Here is a 20,219-nt window from a genome sequence, read left to right on the forward strand (position 1 = left end):
AGTAAGAATTTAATGATCCAAAAAAAGGCCGGAGATTTCCAAAACTAAATGTTTCAGAAACTTTGATGGACACGGATCATTTGGAGAGCCGAATTCCACTCTGGACATAAGCTCCATTAGATGCACGTGTCCAGCTAGCCAGCATCTCTAGTTAACTGACGTTTAGCCATTCACCTTAGATAGAAAGGGAGTTGGCTGGGGGCCCTCGGAAGAGCGGTGCTTAAACCAGAAGCATTGAGGTATACTCCTCTGGGGGAGAGGTCGGAAGGCAATAGATATGTTGGTATTTTTATTCTTCTGCCCCCTTCTTTTGCAGCTGCTAGTGACCGTTGTGGGTCTGCTGAGTTAAGCAGATACAGTTTTCGGAGATTTAATAAATAATTCTGGGCATTATGGATAATTGGGTGTCTTACGAGCTTGTAGCAACTACAATTCTGTAGCTTGTGATTTGACACGTGAAGGTTTTATTTTATCAAGTGTTCTACACATAAAAACTCACTGACAAAAGAGGAACCGTAGACAATGAGGGAGGAACATTAGGATTCAAACACCCCCCCGGCCATGAGCAGGTAATCTTACAACATAAATTTGGACTGCCAATCAGTGCAGAGCCCTATGGTATAAACATCCACTAACAATGAACAGAAACTATGGTGCATAAACATCCATTGAGCAAGAGCAGGGAATGGTAGGATATAAATAACCACTAACCTTAAGCAGAGAACCATTGGAATTGAAGTTCCACAGAAAATACCCTACACATGTCCACTGACAGGATGATACCATGTATTCACAGTCGACGACAGAAGGAACTTTAACACATAACAGAAGTTGACTTGGTGAGAGGGCTGTAGTCATAATAACATCCACTAACCTTAATCAATGAATCTTTTGATATAAATGCCCATTGAGGTTAGGGTAGCCATCTAAACATCTATACAACTTCCGAGTTGGCCTTTGTGGCTGAGTGTCTTACACATCAGGAATCCGAAGTAGACCAGCAAACTGCATTGAATCTACAGTGGTGGCTATACACAACTTATGTTATAGTTTACCATATGTGCCCAGGAGCGCCTCTTAGTGTAGCAAAAATGTATCACAAGTTGCTCTGTGATAGCAGATTTGTCACACTGACACACGAGGGAGCTGTTGTCCTTGGACCCCTCTACCCTTGCTTTGCCAAGCTCAATAAACCATCTAAGCACGTACATTTCCCCCTATTTTAAACAGTTATTTATCTCTGCTATCTTGTTAATATTTGTACTTTTATATGACCAAACCATCACAGTGGTCACTTCACAGTCAATAACAGTTAAAGGTACACAGTGTAGTATAGGGATAGAAGAGACATACCAAAGTGATCCAGTCTAAAGATACTAGGATTGGGGAAAGTGGTCAACACATTAAGAGGTGAAGAAATGTTGGCTTTTGTTGAAGTGATTTTTAAGAGCACCCTTAAAAGGGACCAACGAGTGCCACCTTTGGTGAAAGAGAATCCAGTGTCTTAGTACTTGCCAGGCAAAGGTCTGATTTGCACTTTAAGGTTGTTTTCCTTTGGTGATATTTTTTTTAATAACTTTATTTTTGGTATTTTCTCATTTTGAACATAGTACGATTTCACACTTTAGAACACATCAGCATGGTACAGTATGTAAGTCAATATGTAGCAGTTTATATCCAACACATTCAATGAACTCATGCATGCATTTGATAATTATGAACAAACATCCCATTGTGCGTTACATATAGTAGCCATTCCGACCCCATCTGTATCATGATACATCCTCAGTTTCCCCCACAGTAAACGACATGGGATAACGCTTTGGGTCAGACCTCTATCCGTAAAAATATGGCAACACTATGTAAGTTCGTCCTTCCATGAATCTCTAGTCTGCTTCACTACCCCCAACATCCTCATGCTCCCCCTGCGCTTCTGGAGTAGATGTCTCTTCAGACGCTGCCTCCTGGTGCAGCAAGTAGGCCTGCAGTGGTCCCCAGATGTCCTTGGGTCTAGAGGACAAGGGTAAAGTCTCCGCATGTACCTTGCTCTGGTCCTAGCAATACACCATATCGTGAACCCACTCATTGAATTTAGGAGCTCTTCCTCTCCCCCATTTACAGGCAAGTCGCCGCTTGGCTAGCAGCAATACCATATCCATGAATTTTCTGTTGGTCTTAGGTATCTGTGCAGTGTATCCCAGTAAAAACACTAATGGGTCTGCGGGAACCTGTGTGTCCAACATCTGTTCAAGTGCTCCATGTATAGTCTCCCAGTACTGTGCCACTTGTGGACATTCCCAAGCTAAATGTAAGAAGCCGGCGCCAGACCGCCCACAACGTTAGCAGCGATCAGCGTCAGACTATTTAAATCTATATTTACTCATTGGAGTATAATAAAGTCTGTGCAGATATTTATAATGGATAATCTTGAAGCGGCAACTGGCTGTCATGCACCTGGTAATAGCACAGCGGTACTCCCATTGTTCATCGGTTATTTCGACACCTAAATCCTCATTCCAGTGCCTCCTTGCCGTGCTTGTGACTTCTGGCGTGTGATTGCTGAGACTTTCGTATATGCGCAATACCATTTGCGCACCATCGCCGCTACCCAATACAACATTGAGGGGGGCAACGCAGTCTGGCTCACTAGGATAATCTGGGAGAAGAACCCTCATGCTTTCCCTTAGTCTAATGTAGTAAAACACCTCTAGTGGGTTAGGAGTGTATTCACCGAAAAAACATTCTCGAGTACGGAATTTTTGTTCAACGAATAAATCCCCCACGTTATGTGGAGTGCCCGACACATCCTCTGGAAACCAGCCTCCTGCAGCAATCCTACCCCTGAAGGATAGGTGAGAGGCATTTGTGGTGCATACAGCAGTGGCGCCCGAACCCTACGCAGCAACCTCTGCCAGGCATCTATCGTGCAAGTTACAGTGGTTGGAGGGGTGTCTAAGTCCGCCGGGGCCCCATAGACAATGCCATTCAGCGGTATAGGATGTGCATTCCAGTCCTAGACGGCGATTTGGGGCATGTAGCGAGTGGGTTTCACCCAGTGGTATAAGTAGTGGGCCTGTGCACTTATGTAGTATGCCTCGAAGTCCGGGACGTCAAATCCTCCTTTACTATATGGTTGTGTTAAAACCGCCCATTTGAGCCTTGACCGCAGCCCTCCCCACACTAGCCTGATCAAGTCGGATTGCAAGGTTTTAAAAAAGAAGGCATTGGGGTAATACAGGATATTAAGGAAGTAATATAATAACCTGGGCAATATGACCAGTTTTACAAGGGAGACTCTGCCAGCCATGGACAGCGGAAGCGCGATCCACCTCGTAATATTGTCTGTTAATTTCGTTATGGCTGTCCCATAATTGAGTCCCAATGTCCCATCCCTGTCTTTAGAGATCTGAAGCCCCAAACAGCGTAGCTCACCATGGCACCATTCCAGAGGGAACTCCCGCACCGCAGGGGTCAGGGGAAGAAACTGATTTCCCCCAGTTAATCGCTTCTCCGGACAGTCTGCCAAAGGCAATGAATTCTTGTAATAGTGCATTCAGCTTGTTTTCAGGATCTGCGACATACAGAGTGACATAGTCCGCATATAGAGAAATAGACATCTGGCACTGGAAGCAACGGAAAGCACAATCCTGATGGAGCTGTTGTATACTACATGCCAGAGGTTCTATCGCGATGGCGAATAGGCGAGACAGCGGGCAACCCTGGCGGGTGCCCCTAGTGATCTTGAGTGTGTCTGAAAGATGTCCATTCGCAAGGAACTTCGCCGTAGGCTCTGTGTATAGTAGCTGCACCCATGCTATAAATATAGACGGAAACCCCATTTTATATAAGACGGTGAAAAGATAGCGCCACTACACGGAGTCAAACGCTTTCGAAGTGTCCAGAAACACAGCAGCTAGGGGTAACTCCGGGGCAACAGTCTGTATGAGGGAGAACAACGTCCGTAGATTGAGATGTCGCTCTCGTTGGGACAAAGCCCGATTGATCGGGAAGTATTATTTTAGTCATTAAAAGGGACAGCCTCGTTGCCAATACCGTAGCCAAGATTTTTGCGTCACAATTGATTAATGACAATGGCCTGTAAATTGTATCGCGTAGGATCCTTGCCCGGTTTCAATCATCACTTCACGCATGGATCCGGGCAGAATCCCCACCTCCAGGGATCCCTCAAAAACCTCTTTCAGTACCGGCGCCATGATGTCAATATAGCATTTATAGAATTCCGCATAAATTCCATCTAAGCCTGGTGCTTTTCCATTCCCCCGGGACATTATGGCCTCCTTGATTTCATCCATCTCGAACGGCGCACTGAGGAAGGTTCTGTGCACGTCACTCAACCAACATAGACCTAGGTCCCCCAGAAAACCATCTAAATCTATATCCCTGGTGGATTGTGTAGTGTATACGTGCATGTAGAGTTTATGGAGAGTCTGTAAAATCCAGTCACTGTCTCTGCACGTCTCACCCTCTCGATCAATAATCTCTAAGATGGTATTGGTGCCTCATTCAATCCGTACTACCTCAGCCAGTGCCCTTCCCGGTCGTTCTCCCTCACTATATTTACGGGTTATCCAGTATCTACTTCTAAATTTCGCTTCGCGTTGCGCCTCCTCTTCGTAATCAGTCAGTTTTGTGCGAAACTGTTTGTGTGCAGTCCCTCCATCCCGCCCCGCCATTTTGTCTCTCAAGCTTTTGCAACTCTCTCTCTAATTTAGAGTGCGCCGTATGTCTTGGAGCACCCCGAAGCTTTTGGCCATAAACCACCCCCGAACTGTGACCTTCACGGCCTTCCAGATCATCTCAACACTGTCCACCATGTTCTTATTGCGGGGGAAAAAGTCCTTTATATCCTCCCTTAATTCCTCGCGAAAAACTGTGTCTAGTAAGGCAGTGGGCTGAAGTCGCCAGGTGCGCTTAGGGCGATCATAGCCGGGTATAGTCAACGCGACTAGGACAGGACAGTGATCCGATTGGGTTCTAGCGAGATGTCTGACTTCCGTGATCCCAAGTGCTAGGTCACCAGTCAAACAATCAAGTCTCGCCCAAGTACCCGTGTAATAGGTAAAGTGTGTGCCCTCCTGGAGCGTGGGGTGTATATGTCTCCCAACTGTCCACCAGGCCTCCCTCTTCTATGATGCCCCCCAATGCCTCTCGCATTCTAGGGTGATAATATGCCTGTCCGTCTGCTCTATCCAGCGAGGGCATTACTGCCACATTAAAGTCACCTCCCCAGACTATATGTCGGGACCCGACATCTAGAATCTTGCCCCATAGTAAAGTAAAAAACCCCGGATTGTCCGTGTTAGGAGCAGAACAATTGACAGTTGTGATGACATCACCTCCCAACCTCCCCCACATTATTACATAGCGTCCTGCCTTGTCCACCAGCTGTCCCACTAGTGTGAAGGGGACCGAACGATGGATCAGTAAGGCAGTACCTCTAGCATAGGAGGAATAGTTAGAAAATACTCCGACTCCTGCCCATCGGCTTGCAAAGGAAGGGTTAGGTTGAGGGGCCATATGCGTCTCCTGCAAGAGCACAACGTTTACATTATGCCTATCTAGGTAGGCCAAGACTTGTCTGCACTTTCTAGGGTCCTTAAGTCCTCTGATATTCCATGATAAAATCTTACAATTATGTGTGACCGTATCACCCATCAGTAAAACACAATGCATTCAGAATAAAACCGCAAAGTATAGTATGGTATCATCATCCTCCCAATTCTAATGCCGTTTCAGAATGTGAATCGTACATTTGACACCAACAGGTTAACTTGTAACAACCCCCTCCACCCCATCCCCTACTGAGGCACCCCCAACTAGTCACTGATGTCAGCACCTGCCCTGGGCCCCCTGCCAAAGTAACCCACCAAAAAGTACCAGCAGCATACAGTACCTCCCACACCAACGCCCCAACCCCTCCCCACATACTGTCCAGAAAAATGCACCATTCTCCCAGTGCTCCCTTCCCGGCCCTTCCCCCCACCCACTGAAGCAACCCCAACATGCCAGAAGATTCTACCAACACCCCCCCCCCCCCCACCCATCCCACCCAACAGGAACATTATTTCTATCACTATGATACGAGTCAACATTGGGGATCACCCATGGGGGAAACGCTTCAGACAGTCACACAGCCACCGTCCCTCTTTAAGCCCCAAGACCTGTACGACCGGTGGGCTTTAGCCAAGGAGGGGCGGTGGGGCCTGGAATACGTTACCACTGGAACACCAGTCATTCCAGTCTTGTGCAGTATGTAGTGTCCCCAGCCACTTTGCTTCCGTATGGGGCACCAGCGTCACTCAAATCATCTATAGGACTCATAAAAAGGTCACAAGTGTTCCCGCAAAAGGTCAAGCATTATCGCCCTCTTCCTGAGGATTGTCGGGCTTTGCCGCATCACGATCCTCTGCCCCACATTGTGCCTGCTTCCATTGTCGAAGATAGTCCTCCGCATGTTGTGGGTTGGTGAAAATCCGTTGTTTACCCTGGTGTGTTACCCGCAGCCTCGCTGGGTATAGTAACGCATAGTCGATCTGCGCTGCACATAATTTCTTTTTCACCTCTAGAAACTTGTGATGTTCTTCTTGTACTAACGGAGTAAAGTCCGGGAATATTGTGAATGTCACACCATCATATACCAGCTTCTGCTTCGTGAGCAGCCCGCAGGGCCACGTCGTGGTCCCGATAATTTAGCAGGCGCGCTAGGATTGGCCTCGCCGGTTGTCCGGGCTTCGGTTGTGGGCCTAAAGCTCTGTGTGCTCGCTCGACGATTAACTGTGCAGAGAACGCCTCTACTCCAATCGCGGACTGCAGGAGTTTCTTGATATAGTCCTCCATACGCCCCGTGTTTGTGGATTCCGGGATATTGACCACGCATGTTATTTCGCCTGCTACGGGCTTCCAAATCTTAATTTTTAGCCGCGATCGTCCGGAGTAGGTTGCCCATCCGCGCCAGCCTAGTTGCATGACTGGCCGTGCCATCATCCGAATCTGAGATAAGCCTTTCCACCTCCGTCAACCTTTCCTCGTGCAGGTCAACCTTGTGCACTAATGCATCCATTCTGGAGGACATTCGATCCACTTTATCCACTACAGTGGCAAACCCCAGCCTCGTTTCCTGTAGGATTTGGCGCAGATCCCGATCTGTGGACGCCTCTCCACCATTCGCCGCGTCCACGCTATGCTGTTCAGCCGATGAGGAGCCCAGCTTGGGTCCCTTCTTGGAGGTCTCGAAACTGAGCTTTCGTTGCCGATTATCTAGCTTCCCCATGTTGTCTGTGAAGAGGTTGTATCACGGTCTCACCCGCGTCTCACCAGGGCCCAGCACCTAGGGCTTCCACGTGTCGTGGGGCGTGGAGTTTGCACCGGGTTTACCAGCCTTGTATTCAGTAGCCTCCAAGTGCCTATCTCTACATGCACCTTCTAGGCAGCAACTAAACACTCCAGCACGTTTGCCATATGTCCACAAGCACACAGAGGCCTAAGTAGCAGTGGGAAGCACGTTCTCCGGTGCCAGGCAATCCCTGCAGCATCCAGCCCCTGCACACCGCAAAGCGCCTGTCACTCTCCTTGCCCCAACTCGAGCTCGTCACTATGCTTTCTGTCTCGTCTTTTAGCGTAGCAGGGGTCCCCACAGCCAATACAACTACTATGGGCATGTAGTCCAGCAGTCGAAACAATTGTGCACGCACCGACTCGCCGCAGCCTGGCTGAGTCCCCAACCGGCATAAACGCAGTAGCGTGCCTCGCTACTTCAGGGCCGTGGGCCGCAGCTTAGAGGCGATCGCAGTCTCTTGTTTGGGTCCCACGGCGCCTTTTTCCAACTCACCCCGGTATCCGATGTGGCTTCCGTGCGCTGGGGGCCTGTACGCCGCCTCGGGGGTCACCGTAGTTTACCGCGACTTGTAGTGACTTCTCTCTCAGGGAGGGGGGCCGCCTCTCACGCTTCCCCCACTGGACTCCCTGCACACTATAGATCGCCGGGGGCTGGCCCCTCGTTATCTGCCACCAACCGTCCAGGCCTACCTACCTCGTGGCAAACCATGGACTCTCCTGCCACCAGACGCCGCTCAGCTTGTACCCTGACGCTCCAGCGCCACTCCTGGGGAATCTTTCTTCTCTTGTCTCTCAGGCTGGGAGCATACGATCGGTCCCAAACTTGCACCGTAGCTGGGGGATAGGATCAGCTACTCGTTTCCTTCGTGGCTTCCGGTAAGCATACTATTTTACAGGATTAATTACGGATGATTGTCCCAGGCAGTGGGAGCCTTACCACAAGGCTGCCATTCCGCCTGTGCGCCCTCTAGCGCCCCCTTCCTTTGGTGATATTTAAATGTCTGTATTGGACTTGCCTTTTGTGTTATACAAACACATGCTACTGTCAATTCGTAATGAAGATATACAAATCGGGAAAACATTAAATGACAGTGTTCATACTTGTAAAGTAAAAAAACGCCAAGCCTACGCAAATTTATCAATAAACTGCTGAAAAATAATTGCAATACACAAACATGGCTTGTATGTGTTATGCTAGATTGTGTAAAATGTATATTACAGAATGTTTAGCGTGTTAAGTTTGTCTCCATTTATAAAAAGCATGACATTTGTTGTGGTGTGTCAAAAGGAAAGAGTAAAATTTGTATAGCCCCCCAATTGACCCAGCAAAGTTAATATTTTATTGTCTTGACATTTGTTCTTTTTTTCTAGTTATGTTTCATCAGTCTTGGGGAACAAATTTGACCAGGGTGCCAAAAATGTAATGCCAGCTATTAAATCTGGTTGCGAATAGTACTAAAGTAATGGCTACATCTGGTGGTGAAGCTATTCGATTAATTATACGAGTAAGTATGTTAAAAACAAAAATACTTGTTTGCAGGATTTGCTTAATGGCTAGCAAATGTCTGTGCCTAAAGTTAAATGTTTAAAATGTGTAACTATTCAGTGGATGTATTCTGAAAAGTGTTAACATGACATGTAGCATATGATGGGAAAATATATATTTTTTAATTGTACACATTTGTGCACAATGAGTGTTTTTGGAATGTGGGTGCAGGAACTAGTATAATGGGTCAAAGAAATAAAAATTCAACTGGCAGCATTTGTGGAGAAATTATCGAGAGAATTTCTTGTTTGGAATCAGACATTTGTCTTTATTATTTTAGCTGCAGAAGTGAGCCTTAAACTCCAAACAAAGCACAACTCATTACTTGTATTTTCATTCATGTACTTAGGTCAGACCTTTTGCAGTAATACATGTTTACAACTAATGCACTAGAATGGGACTCTACAAGTGAATGATGGCAAGTGCATTGCATTGTTTACAGTTTCACATTGAAACGTTTTCCAAGGAAGACCAACCTTTATATCATTTGGGGGAGAAGCGATGTGGAATGTTTTGTTCAATGTACGTTTCTCCTGTCTTGGTCTATATTGCCAAAAAGCTTAGCCAATAATCAGAAGGAAACAACATTAGGTTTCCATCGTCACCATTTGAAAGGTTAGATTCAAATATTATTGGTTGATGTTAATTTTGCATTGTGGCCAGAAGAGGTAGAGGTTATGTGTGCAAGGTGCCAAAGTTACAACAGTGATTTCAGTTAACTGAAGCTCCCTTTTATTGCACTTACATTCTTATTTAAATTGACTACAGTCATTAATCCATGACAAAGTGAACTATCATTGTCTGTTTCCAGTATTGACACTGATGCTGAAGAAGCAGAGTAATTGACTTCCCCCTTTTCCAGGGAAAGAATGAGGAAGAATATTTGTTTTAAAACAGCATTTGTTGGCAGCATGCTTGAGAAGAAATAGCTTTGCAATTTCTCCACGGTTGTCTTGTACAGCTTGTTTGTTGCACGTAGAAGTGTTGAGTTTTGCTGAGCTGTTAAAAATATATGGTACCAGATAAGCAAATGTTGAAATGCTGCTAATGAAAAAGAAGAAAGGACAGAACTCCTACACATTTTCTCTATCCTGTTTTGCCTTTCTTGTTTTACAGCATACACATTCTCCCAGAACTAGACCAATTACTACTTCCTGTGCATCAAAGTCTGTTGCAGTTAGAAGGTAAGGGAACATTTTCAATGTTCCTATGTTCTCTTGATGTCTTCACTTTTAACAAGATAGTGATATATTAGAATTTGTTCTGCAAAACTGTATGCAATGGGTACGTGTAGGAGGATGGATATCTGACTATGGTTACCCTAGATGTTTTGCCTTGTGTTTAGCTGGTTTTCGACTTAGTTGGCCTGGGATCCTGCTAATCAGGACCCCAGGCTATCTGCTCTCTCTGTAAAATAGACTCCATGTACTCTAGGTACATCTCCAATTGGATATTGGGTCACCTTATCAGCCCCTGTATAGTGTACCATAGGTACCCAGGGCATAGGTGCATCCACGGCCTACCTGGGGCTGCAGCATGTATTATGCCACCCCTGGCTGGCCATCCAAAATTGACACAACTGGCTGATCACTCAGCTGGGGCAAGGTCGTGTAATCACCCCTTGCTTAGGTATAGTATCCCTTTACCTACCTTATATATAGACGCATAGTAACCTATAAGTAACTCCTATGGCAGGCCTTAACAATCCTGAAGGCAGAGTGCTTGGTTATGTGTGAGATGGTGCTCTAGCATGAGCTGAGCCTGTCTGCAGCTTTCGGAACCATGTCCTTATAGCTGTTCGATGATATTGCCATACCATATACTCTTAAATGCATTATAATCCTCGCGGTTAATGCTAACATTGGTTTGGCTTTATCCAAACATGTTGTGTAAAGTGTCTTACGCTTTAGAATACTACCCCCTCGCCAATTCTGGCGACGGGGGTAGCATTCCAACCTTCTAGAGGGAGAAGACATGTTGTCTCTGACTATCCCGGTTAAAGTTAACCAGAGCCCCAACATCACAGAAATGGATGCTGCTGCCACCGACACAAGTCTGAGCTCCTGCTGCTGGGAGTCCTTCCAGTCAGGGAGGTTTGGACAATAGGTTTCCTGCCTAGAGAGGTGCGAGCACCAACCCAGACAGGATTTTGTGTATTGGGACAGGGAGGGCTGAATAGAATGAGACACTGCCTGGGGCACACTCGGTGCTCCATGCATACTCCAGTTCAAACCGGTTGCTGGGGCACTCAAGCCCCAGCTCTGGCGTGAAACTGCACCAAGGAAAGGGGGTGTAACCACCCCCTTCCTGGTCCCACCCACAGGAGGGACCTAGTTAGTAAACCAGCCCCCTTTAGTTGTATAGAGGTAGGAGCTGACCCAGGAGAAATTAGATTCATCCTGATGAAACTTTGAAACAAAACTCTGGACCCTTCAAAATTCAGTGGACTTAAAGACTGTAGAATCTCCCTTGTGGCCAAGGAGTGACATTCCTGGGCAACCAACCAGGCACCATCCAGCAACTCGACGGCTTGCTTTGTCCCAGTTCCCACTGGAACTCGAGCGCAGAGCCTGACAAGACCTCAACTCCAGGACTCCTCTGACCCCACTGCACGACTCCAGCACAGCTGAGCCCCGTAGAAAGCGTCGGAATCTGTGGAACCAGGCAACTTGGAAAGTCTTCAACTTGCTACCAGCGCAGCTCCTGAGGCATCCTCGAAGCTGTGCACTGGGGACTGAGACACTCCGACACCGAGCTCCACCTGCACCGAAGACCAGCCCTCCACACTCCACGAGATCTGCGTGGGGCCCTTCTGCTTGTGTTCTGCTCGACGCGTTGTCCGTTTGGTGGCCCGTTGGCTAGTAGCCCTCTGACGACGATCCTTGTGAAACTCCATAGCTGGTCTGGTTGCTCCAGACTGGCCCTTGCTTCCCTGAAATGGTGAAGTACCTCAGACCCTCCTGGTCTGCACCAGAAGCATTTTGTGTATCCTGCGTGGGTTGCCTTTGCTTAGGCTTGTTGGCTCCGATCTTGAAGCCGACCCCTCCATCTGCGAGAACCTTCGTGGGAAAGCTCCTCTCCAGCACCTGGTTGTCTTCGACACCTCCTGGTCCGCGTGGCTGCAACGACAAGCTTCACATCCGCACCAGATTGCTCCTAGATGACGTCTGGTTCCTACCTGGTTCCACCCGGTCACTGGCTAGTGACCTAGACTCTGTCCCCTCTGCTTTCAGGTCTTCATCTTCGATCCACCCTTGGATCCATCCGGACTTCTTCCTCTTGGTCGCCTACAGCATCTTTCTTCAAGGCTCCATTGAGAACGACGAAACCTGACACACTTTGACACCTATGCACCCGCAGCCCGTGGGTGAGGTAACAAGAGTACTTCGGTGCGCCAGTAGGGATTGACTATCCTAGTGTCCAGATTTACTAGTTATTTGCTCCTAGCTAAACTGGAAGTGTCCTAAATCTTCATTTACTTACCTTCTAAGTTCCCATTGACTAAACATTGACTCCCGCGTGTGTGTAAAGACACTGCACGCGCAGCCTGTGGGCCTCCTACTCCTAACCTAAGGGTCAGATAGTGTAGCCCCAGCGATTCTTTAGGCCCTAGGCCTGCTCCTTTTCCAAGTCGTGGTTCTTATACCACTTACTTAGTTTATGGTTTTCCGCGCCCCTTGGGCCTAACTGTATATTGTGCTATTTAAAGTATTTGCTGAGTGTAACTTGTTATGTGCTTTTGCCTCTGTCCTCATAAAGAGTTCAGGGAGTGTGTTAGTGAATAAATACATATATATTTTATATGTATCCTGTGTGGTGTCCTTTCATTTGATATTCAAGGGGTTACATATGGTAAAACAGCTGGCTTGAAACGCCCTCAAGAGTCTTTTAGCCTAAACCTGTTCTGTCCACGCTACCACTAGGATAGCTGGTCTATAAGGTTGACTTAAAACCATCACCTTAAGGGTTGTTTGGACTGGTACAAGGTAATCACTAGAACTAGTGAGTACCATATACCAGGCCAACTTCTCACAGTATGTATTGGATATAAGTGGAAATGTCTTTGTGGATGATGTAATCTGTGTTGTTATTTAACTTTCACCTAGTTATTGAGCTTAAGAATGTGCTCTGTGCATCTCCCAAGATCTCTCCAGATACTCTTCTGGATCAGGGAAAGTTGAACTGGTCCCTCATGTGAATAGAATGCAGATATTCCTGTGCTCTACACATTTCTAAAAGCTTGGAAAAATGTTTCAGTGGCTTCGGACAGCCAGCAATCTGGAAAATAAGAAATTGTTGTACTTCATCACTTTTCACCTTTTGTGATTTATGTAAATTTTTCTTTTTCCAACTTTGATCATAAGTGGTCTTGTGGAGAAAAAACTGGTGTGCAAAATAGAGCAGTAAAAAAAATGTAAATCGGGTCTTGCTGATTATATTTGACACAGATACTGGTCACTCAGGTTGAAGGCTGCAATTTGCTGTGTGGGTATTTTTCTCCCTTGAAGACTCTTCACAACTCGGAAAGGAAAACGAGCCGAGTTGGATATGATTTCAACATTTATTGAGCCATTTTTTAAGGACACAATGTGTTTTGACCCAAATGGGTCTTGCTCACATGTCCATTACGAGGTCAGTGCATCATTTGATGACATTTAAAACTATTAACTTGTAAAGTTGTCATTGAAAACAAGCAAAGTTTACACAACAAAATGAATGGTTAACATCTAACTTATATACTGAAAGACTTTAATATTTAATATACATTGAACAGCTGTTTTAATTGAACATCGGAGTCTGAGAAGATTGAGGCATTCAGAAAGCCAATGCTTTCTTCGGCTAACCCAGCCTTGAAGTCAAAGAAGTCTGTTTATTGGGCCGATATCTGCACACTGTTTGGGACATAGCTAGCGAGATCTTGCTGGAAGTCGTGCAAAGACCTTCGTTCCTCGCTGGCTCAAACCATTCAGCATGGTCAAGTCACAGCTAAATACGGGATTGTTGCTATCCTTGATACTACTCATCGTTTTGGAAAGCTGGTTGGCAGCAGTGTTGTGCTCCGCTGCAATGCATAGATATGCTCCACAGGATTCTCTGGAGACTTACAGGCTTTTCTCGTGAATATACCTTTCAATGACTTGTACCTATTCAGTGAAAAAGCAGATTCTACCTTGGAACGTTTCAAAGAAAGTAGAGCCACTGCACTGCACAGTTTCTTCACCAGTTTAGGAAATTCTGAGGCTACTCTAGGGGGGCTGGCACATAGCAACATCATTCTTCACAGGCACTGCTTCAATCACTTCTGTCCTTTTGAGGTGAGGAAAGATTATCTGGCAGGCAACTTGCCAACTACCAAGGGCATTACTTCTACCAGGCCTTTTCCCCTGTGACAACACCACCAATCCTCTTTTTCTTTCCATTAGTGGTCCACACCCAACCTGGGGGAGGCAAGAACCAGCACATTTCCCCAGGGTGGCAACGTTCGCGTTCGATATATGGGTTCTTTAAATAATTCAGTATGGTTATATCCTACCCTTTCTTTCTGCTCTGGGCAATGAAGGCGGGCTCGCCGCAGTCAGTTGTGGACCACCTTGAGATAACAGCGAACCTCCTGACATTGTTTGGGGTTCATGATCAATGAGCTGAAGTCTCATCTGTCTCCTTTGGAGCTTTTCCTTCATTTGATCTGTCCTGAATACTGTACAATCTGAAACGTTAGTGATAGATTCCTTACCTTAGAATAACCCCAGGCGTCAGACTGGATCCGGAAAGCTTTTGTCAGCAGTACCCCTGCTCATCGGTAGGCGGCGTTGTATGGCTCCGCGTACATCGTTGGCATCGTAGTCGCCGAGATGACGTCGCTGGAGCTACTTGCGCGCGCTGATATCCGTTCTTTTTTTTTTTCCGCACCTGCAAGCTCAGATCCATAGAGCGGTACCCCCAGTCAGTTTTTGACTGACCTTTTTGGGACTTTTGTCTCTGTTTTTTCAGTCTTTGACTCCTGGTGTATAGGGATACCTGTTTTTAAATCTTGTGCTGCTTGTCCCCACACAATGTCGGTGATGTACCCGTATCGTGAGTGTCTCTACTGTCTGGGTCACTACCATGACTCTGAGTCGTGCCCTGAATGCCGGGCCCTAGCTCTGGAAACTTTGCGGGATAGGTCCCAAAAGTTGCTGGAGGCCCGGGAGTTGGGAGGTCGAGGGACCGGTCGCGGAGCCACCATCACAATCGTTTGACAAAGTCTTCGCACTCTGAGTCAGGTAGGGTGAAGCACAAAGTCGAAGCGACGTCACTCTTCACCTAGCATGTCGCGCGACACGGATGGGGGTGCCGGTGGCACTGCCCCCGCGGAGCCTACGAAGTTGCTGATGGCCTACCTGCCCTTTTTTGGGTCTATCGGCGACTGCAGCCCAGTTGTAGGAGTTCCTGTCAGCCATGGGACGTGTCTTTGGGCCGTCTTGCCCCGTCCGCACGCCTTCGTGGGGGTCCTCGCTCTTTTACGTAGTCTGCTCCGTCCCGACGTCGTTGACTACTCTCGTCTCGATGCAAGAGACCCCCATAGATCCCAGCTGATGCCGGTTGGCCTAGTACGACCTCCACCGACGTTGACAGCACGACCACCGGCCGGCTCCATGAACCGACGCCACCCCCGGCTTCCACCCCGACGTGGGGACGGTACCAGACCGGTGTCGATCAATGCCGATGGGGAATTTCTATCCCTTTCTCCATCCACCTCATTCTTTTCCACCTGCCCGGCAGGCTGGGGAGGACAGAGGACTGGGAGGGGTCTGAGGACCCTCTCGCAGCCCAGTGCGTGTTAGACCTGGACTGGGAAGAGGACATGGAGGATGCAGGTGACCTGGAATTCACTCCAGAACCTGGCACACTATTTCCTCCTACAGTGGCTACGGAGTACGGTGGTACATATTCTGTGGTGTTACGTAGGGCGGCCGAGGCTCTCAACCTCTATCTCCCTACGGTGGCAGTCAGGACTAACCTCCTGACAGAAGTGCTTCGGCCGGCGTCTTCCTCTACGGACCCGCTGCTGCCCTTCAATGACGCACTTTCTGACGTTCTTTTGGGCACCTGGTCCAGGCCCAACATAGGGGCTCCTGTGGATAACGTGGCCCGATGCCATCGCCCGGCCCTGGCGATCCCCATTTTCCTCTCCCAACACCCTACTCCTGAGAGCTTGGTTGTCCAAGCCTCTGCGTCCCCAAGCACATTCCCTTCCGCACCTCCAGACAGGGAATCCAAGTAACAGGAACAATTTGAAAAGAATGTTTTTACTTCCGCCATTTCAGGCCTGCAGTCTGTGAACACCGCATGCCTCTTGGGCCGTTATTCCCATTCTGTATGGGACACGGTTGCGCAGGTGCTGCCTCAGTGTCCGGAGGAGGCCCGGACGGGGCTCTCCCAAGCTATTGCTGAGGGGAGAGACACAGCCAAGTTCACGATTCGTGGTGGCATTGACACCACAGACTCCCTGGGCAGAGCGATTTCCTCTACAGTGGCTCTATGCCGCCACGCTTGGCTGAGGATGACTGGCTTTTCCGGGAATGTCCAGAACACTCTGATGGACATAACCTTTGATGGCGCGGAAGACAATGCGTTGGAGCAGTTTAAGGATTCACGGGCTACGGCCAAGTCCTTAGGCCTTTTCGGCCACACGCACTCCTTCCGCTTCTGCTTTTCGCTCCTTTCGTGGCCAAGGAAGAGCTGCCCAAACACATTCCTTCCAGAGCCTAGGGGGCCATGGAGCGCATCCCGATGCCAGAAGTAGGTTGTGGTTGCTACTCCCACTACTTCCTGGTTCCAAAAAAGGACAAGGGCTTGCGTCCTATTTTAGACCTTCGGAACGTCAATCGCTTCCTCCGGAAGGAGAAGTTCAAGATGCTCACACTTGCTCAGGTCTTACTTTCATATCCCCATCCTGCCGGCCCACCAGCGTTGCCTGCAGTTCACGGTAGGCCACGAGCACTTTTAGTTCACTGTGCTCCCTTTTGGCCTTACCTGTGCCCCTCTGGTGTTCACGACAGTGATGGCGGTGGTCGCAGCGCATCTGCGCAGATATGGGGTTTCAGTCTTCCCTCATCTCGACGACTGGCTGTTGAAGGCGGGCTCGCCCCAGGCAGTTGTCTCCCACCTCCAGACTACGGTCGATCTCCTGCATTTGCTGTGGTTCTCCATCAATGTGCCGAAGTCTCACCTGATTCCCTCTGACACTCCTTTTCATCATAGCGGTTCTGGACACGGAGCAGTTTTGGGTTATGATTCTGATCTTTCGACCATTGTCGTGGGTTTCGGACGGGATGACCTTTAGGTTGCTGGGTCTCATGGCCTCCTGCATCCTGCTGACCAATCATGCCAGATGGCATATGCAGGCTCTGCAGTGGGACCTGAAGTTCCAGTGGGCACAGCATCAAGGGAACCTGTCAGAGTATGTCCAGATCTCGGAGGGCACTGCACAACAGTTGCAGTGGTGGCTCACAAACAAGCGTTGGGTCAGCCGCAGATCCCTCTCCCTTCCCCAACCGGAGCACACAGTGGTGACTGATGCGTCCCTCCTGGGACGGGGCAGCCACATGGGAGAGGCGGAGATCAGAGGCCTCTGACCTCCGGCGGAGTCCAGGCTCCATATCAACTTTCTGCAGTCCGGACGAAACTACTGGCACTGAAAGCATTCCTTCCCTCTGTCAAAGGGAGTGTCGTTAAGGTGCTCACAGACAACATCACCACCATGTGGTATTGCAACAAACAAGGCGGGGTGAGGTTGTGAACCCTATGTCAGGAGGTTCTGAGCCTCTGGACATGGCTGGAACATCAAGGCATTTCCTTCGTTTCAACACCTGGCAGGTTCTTTGAACGCCGGGGCGGATGAACTCAGCCGCCGGTGCATGATGGATCACGAATGGCGTCCTCACTCTGAGGTGGCACACGGCCTCTTTCAACAGTGGGGGAGACCCTTGATTAGATCTATTCACCACCGAAGAGAATGCGCAATGTTCTCAGTTCTGCGCATTGGAATTTCCAAGGCGGCACTCGCTAGGTGACGGTTTTCGTCACGAGTGGAGTTGCGGTCTATCGTACGCTTTTCCGCCTATACCACTTCTACCCAGAGTGCTGAAGATCAGGTGCGACCGGGCCCATGTCATTCTTGTGACTGGGCTCGAAGGGTTTGGTATCCCGAACTACTCCGTGTGAGCCTGGATCCCCCGATCCGACTTCCTCTTCGGGAGGACCTTCTATCGCAGCAGCAAGGGACGGTCCTCCACCCGAACCTGTCCAGCCTCCATCTACATGTGTGGAGATTGAGCGCGACAGTTGATTCCTTTTGACTTGCCTCCTGAAGTCTGTGACATCGTTTTGGTAGCCAGGCGTCCCTCCATAAAATCGGTATAAGCCTCCTGGTGGAACACATTTGTGGCATGGTGCACAGCAAAGGCTGTGGATCCCCTTTCTGCCCCTCTTTCAGAGGTTCTACTGTTGCTTCTTTCTCTGGCCCAGCAGGGCTCTGCTCTGGGCACTATTAAGGGCTATCTTTCTGCAATTTCAGCCTTTCTCAGGCTCCCTGGTCAACCCTCTTTTCAAATCACCTGTGGTAAATAGATTTCTCAAAGGCATTACTCACCTTTTCCCTCCTAATCTGTTTGTAATGCCACAGTGGGACTTGAATCTGGTTCTTGCCTATTTGATGTGCGCTCCCTTTGAGCCACTTCACAATTGTCCACTTCGTTTATTAACTTTGAAAACTTCTTTCCTGTTTGCCATCACCTCCGCTAGGCGCGTAAGTGAGCTCCAGGCTCTTTCCTGTAAGCCTCCTTTTCTGTCGGTCCATCCGGACAAGGTTGTGCTTCACACTTGTCCCTCCTTCTTGCCAAAGGTTGTCACTGCCTTCCACATTGGGCAAACTCTCACCTTGCCCACTTTCTTTCCACCTCCGCACCCTTCCAGAGAGGAAGAGGCTTCACCGGCTGGACCCAAAACGTGCACTCTCATTCTACCTGAATCACACACAACAGTTCTGTGTGGATGACCAGCACTTTGTTGGCTACGTGGGGGCCAAGGAAGGCCGGGCTGTACACAAGAGGACTATCTCCCGCTGGGTTGTCTTCTGTATCAAGGCCTGTTATTCTCTGGCTAAAAAGGATCCTCTGGTGGGATTGCGTGCCCATTCTACCAGGGCGACGGAAACTACTACTGCATTTCGACGTGGTGTTCCCCTGCAAGGCATCTGTCAGGTAGCCACGTGGGCCTCGCTGCACACTTATAATACGTTTTATTGCCTTGACAGTCAAGTCCGGAGAGACGGCTTCTTTGGCCGTTCTGTTCTCCGTGACTTTCTGCGATGATCTTAGTTCACAGACCCACTACTGGGGTTGGTATTGCTGGGGTATCTATTCCAAGGTAAGGAATCTTTCACTAACATGTTTCTTTCAGATGAACAAGTTACTGTATGTCTGTAAGAAACATTAGTTAGTGATAGATTCCTTACCGCCCCACCCATCCTCCCTGTTCTGCGGACTGATTTCTAGGGTTCAGGTAATCCCTTTCAGGGCCGTAGCTTCAATGCACCAGTGGTCTGGACCCTAAACAGAAGGTATTAATCCTCAGACTGAATATATTACCACAAAAGTGACTCTAAAAAGAAGGGCTGATGCAGAAGAGGAATATATTATTCCTTTGAAGAAGAGAACTGTTGGAACTAACACTTCCCCTCCTCCTCTTCCTCCTACTCTTCCATCACCCCCTTCTCCTCGGTTTCTACCTGTGCCAACTTCACCTGAACATTCACCACCACATACACCTGACAATCGGGATAATGGAGATGGCATTGGGGATGATGATGATATTCAGCCTATAGCTGAAGACCAATGGGACGACTACAGCACTAACTCTCCCACAGGCAATGATCCCGACTTATACCTAACCAAGCCCTCTCCACCGGACGACAGTGTAGGCTACATTGAATTGCTGGGTAGGGCAGCTAATTACCATTGGGTGCTGCTCCACAAAGAGTCTCTAAGAGGATTTCCTCTTTGAAGCCCTCAGCAGTGCACAAAAATCATCACTCATGTTATCCATGCTCAAAGGGATGATTAGGCATTTAGACGATATCTTTAATGGTCCTGTCAGGGCACGTATCCTTACCCCTAGGGTAGATAAAAAATATAAGTCCGCACCACCCGACCCAGTCTACATATACATATATACAAACATCAGTCCCAGGCAACGCGCTGTTCGAGCACCACAGGGACATGAACACCAGAGATTTGTGCTTAATCCGCTTTTATTTTCCTTGATATGGTGGTAT

General features: G+C 48.3%; 1 long non-coding RNA gene across 3 annotated transcripts in view; it reads left to right on the plus strand.

The window, feature by feature from the left end:
• The window catches only part of LOC144754143 (uncharacterized), a 213,515-nt gene that overhangs the window by 159,629 nt on the left and 33,667 nt on the right, over nt 1-20,219 (plus strand). For all 3 annotated transcript variants that reach the window (XR_013594671.1, XR_013594672.1, XR_013594673.1), the window contains exons 5-6: nt 8,728-8,861; nt 10,019-10,086. This is a non-coding gene — a long non-coding RNA (uncharacterized LOC144754143). The remainder of the gene's footprint in view (nt 1-8,727; nt 8,862-10,018; nt 10,087-20,219) is intronic.

The sequence above is a fragment of the Lissotriton helveticus genome, chromosome 5_1 (assembly GCF_964261635.1).
Source record: "Lissotriton helveticus chromosome 5_1, aLisHel1.1, whole genome shotgun sequence".
Taxonomy (NCBI): Eukaryota; Metazoa; Chordata; class Amphibia; order Caudata; family Salamandridae; genus Lissotriton; species Lissotriton helveticus.